The following is a 4,045-nucleotide window of genomic DNA, read 5'->3' on the forward strand; positions in this document are numbered from 1 at the left end:
CCTCATATTCACGCACAGAAAAGGCTTGCACCGCATTTTATGGACCCGATCTTTAATGTTTGTTTTCGACTATACACGAACGCCCTCGCGAGTTTGTGTTTTCATTGAGCCGGAAATTGCCGGCTGGAGCGGAAGAACATCCTTCGATTTGGCTGACCGGCGGCTATCTGCCCACCAGCTTCGGTCGATAACTCCCAGATGGCAGCACTGACCAGTACACGCACGCCGGGCCGATCTAAATGTTCTTATGTCTCCACGTAACACTCAATGGCAGACAGACTCGTGCCGCGTACCTCCCACATGTATCCGTACGTGAATATGAGTGCAGGTTGCATATGTTGCAGTTACACCGTAATATGTTACTTGTTACGGCGGTCGATGCGAAGCTTGAGTTGCATCCTTCTTCCCGAAATCAATCTGCGCTTGTCTCGACAGGCAGTTCGTTGTGAAATCGGTGCGAAACAGCTCGTGACTACACGTTCAGCGGCACTCTGGTGCTGCTGAGCATCGCACCTGTTGGTCAACGTAAGGCTTCACGTGGCGGCGTCAGTCAACTGTCAGCTTTGAGTTGTTCACAGACAATGGAAGCAGAGCCCATCAAAGACTCGGGTAATAGCTAGGTCTTTGAACATGAGTGTATATGAAACTTATTCCTCGAGCAGGTCTGTTTTGATAATCGGCTTATCACCGCAGTGAAGAAGTTGCAATAACCTGGAAGCTCTTGTTATGAAGCCCTGGCTCGGACATCACAACTTCATGCGAATGTGCGGAAATGCAAAAGTGTGCTAGTTGCGCTATTACGTCATCGACATCTAATGACAAAGAGCCTCCTGTGTCTACAGTGTATCCACTTGTGTTGCCGAGTGTGATCTACTGCAGCACTGTGGCGGCATGGCGCCCTCTGCAGGGTTGCTGCGTTTGATACGTATTTTTCGAACAAACGATAGCAAACTGTAGAAAATGACCATTGTCACTGCCCCCCGGAGTTAGTAGGTTGACTGAACATGGGTTAGCTCGTTGAACATGATGCTGAGTGTGCCATGGGAGAGGAGGAAGAGTTGCATTATGTTTTTCTCCGCGCTCCCACATACAAAAACTATTGTGGATGAGACGAGGATTCTGAAATCTGGGGATAGCTACAACCTTAAACTACATGAACAGTGATGCAACTTTGAAGAGCATGCCTTAGCTGCTTTTCTTGGCAGATGGCACCTGAATGAACGTTTTCGAATAATGCAACACACAGGGGGTAAATTTTATGAAACGGTGGGGAGATTGCATTGATGTTTTTTCGCAGATAGTAGGCTGCATCGTAAGCAAGCTGCATGCGTAACGATATGTCAGCAAAATGTCCTCGTATGTGCCGTCGTAATTCGTCGGGATTGCAAGATGACGGATTCCTCCCTTTTTAATCAGCTAATGTTTGTTAACAACTTCTGCCATCTCGACTTGGGCTGCTCAGATAGGAATCAAATACATACGTGCTGTAAATGTTGATAAGTGTCTGGATGACATATTTCATGGCAGTCGTCTTGGTCAATCATAGAACGTAAATCAGTGAATCACATCATTGACAGCAAGTCAGTCAATGACACCACTGTTGGTGCATTGTATCACTGGTAAAGTACCCCTCATGCACAGCTGGCACAACAGGTATCGCCTGACATCCGGGAAGAAGGTTCCCGTCACCCAGTAATAGCAGACAGACGCCAGATGTTCTACGGAATTTGCGGCACATGTACTTCCCCACAATTTGAAATAGTACTCCGAGCTGCTTGGTTATGCCGTGACACCCTAACCACAAATTTCCACCGATCGCTAGAGTTTCCAACGATATGTTAAACACGCGTTTGTCGTGCTCCTCCCAAGACGCGCGCACGTGTGAAGCAGAAAATACATTGATAGATGGCGCTGCTGCGGGTCAGCTGAGTCAGCAGATACACCATTCGTTGTCTGTGGCGTAGATTTAGAGTAAAACGCCTCGATACTACTTGGACATGATGCTAATCACGCCACTGCCCCCCCCCCCCCCCCCCCCCCCCCAGGGGCACAGTCGCATGGTCAGTGAAGAGCCAGCTCAATTAGCAATCCTGTTTCAGTCAAAGCGCGTGGCACGTGGCATTGACACAAATGACTTTTTTTGCCACGTATTCGAACTGAAGCGGGTGAGGACCGCTTTTCTTGTAGGCACAACAGCTTGGAACCGTGTTCCCAGAACTGCGGCAGGCCCACAATTCGTCCTCATCGAAATGAGCGGTGAAAAAGTATTATCACCAGGAGAGCATCTGCCGAAGCGTATCTGGGGAAATGCTGGGGAGCATCTTCCTAAATGGCGCGTGCATGCGTGTTGTATCCTTTGTTTTACAATGCATGAAGTACACGTTTTGTTGACGAAACCTGGTGTCTTGAGAACGTGCGTTTAAACGAGCTGTGATTGCCTTGTGAAAACTCCTGTTCGGTGAGTACCTACATACAACGATTCATAATAGATCATCTAAGCACATCCGGGTGAGCCATGCGCAGATTTCACATGCCTGCGGGCAAGGGAGGAGCACCGCACCCCTTCTGCTTCACAGAAAAGGTGCGTTGTGGGAGGCTGGTACCAACTGCCAGGCTACCGTGTGTGCATCTTGTGCAATAAAAACATTAGATGCAAAAATAAGTGTATGTTGATGCATATATATATATATATATATATATATATATATATATATATATACAGTAGATGATGTTAACATAAGCCGGCGAAATCCAAAAAGCCCTTCGTACTTACCCCTTTTGGCGACCTTGATTACTGGCCCTCAACCATTTCGTTACATCGGCACCTATGAATGTGCCTTAAATCTTGCGAGTTCTTGTCTGATTTTCGGTACCTAGCACACGTTCAAGTAGTGATGCAAATTTCTTGTGTATTATAGTATGCAGTCTGCGCATTGTGGTCAGAGGTGTCTTTTGAAAACAGTTTGTCAAGCTAAAATATGCGGAGCTGATTCATGCTCTGTCTCAGTGTATCATCTGAACTCAACCTCATCCACCAGACTGCTACTTTGTCTAGTTAACCGAGCCAACGAAGCAGGGGAGTTCCGTTATTTTGATCATGCCTCGTATTTCTACGATAATTATTTGCTGAAATATGGCTTCCATGGTACAGACTTTCATTTATTCGTTGAATAAGCCCTCCCGATTCCGTCTAAAATCTGTACATTCTTAATTTGATCGATTCACAAAATCTTCCTTGAACGGGCTCTGACAAATTTACTTCAAATTTCACGTAATCTCGCTACTTTGCTTTTTAGGAAGTTTGTTAAACTGCCTCAGTTTAGTCCCTGCACTGAGACACATCAAACCACACAACTTCGTCACTCAGAACCATGGTCCGTAATTGAGTAACCTGACTGTCCAGTTCTTGAACTGCGGCACATCAAGCCAGACAACCTCATCATTCAGAGCCATGGTCCGTAGTTGAGTAACCTGTCTGTCCAGTTCCTGAACTGCGGCACATCAAGCCAGACAACCTCATCATTCAGAGCCATGGTCCGTAGTTGAGTAACCTGTCTGTCCAGTTCCGGAACTGCGGCACATCAAGCCAGACAACCTCATCATTCAGAGCCATGGTCTGTAGTTGAGTAACCTGTCTGTTGCCCACCATACTTCACTGCGCCTGCATGCCATGTGCACCGCGGGGTCACGCACCAATGCCTGACAGGACTCGGATCAGTGGAACACGGAACAGTGGAACATGGCGGAACTGATCTGAACAGAGGTCGCTCAGTGGCGCTTGTGACTGGTTCCACACCTGCTGTACGTGACTTTGTATTATGGGTGTAGATAGGACAAACAGCCATAAACACACACGAATCACAGGCGTGGCCGTTGTCTCCAGCCGAGTCAGCGTTCACACACAGCAGACGGGGTTGAAGGTGAGGTTCAGAGTCTTACTATGACATGGAACATCCTCAAGAGTCGTTTGGAACTTAAGACCTTAAGGCCGGCTCCCAGTGATGTCTGCAAAGCTGACGAGTACGCCAGACGGGGACGCGACCCT

Source organism: Pollicipes pollicipes, unplaced genomic scaffold (assembly GCF_011947565.3).
Source record: "Pollicipes pollicipes isolate AB1234 unplaced genomic scaffold, Ppol_2.1 Scaffold_6686;HRSCAF=7923_pilon_pilon_pilon, whole genome shotgun sequence".
Classification (NCBI taxonomy): Eukaryota; Metazoa; Arthropoda; class Thecostraca; order Pollicipedomorpha; family Pollicipedidae; genus Pollicipes; species Pollicipes pollicipes.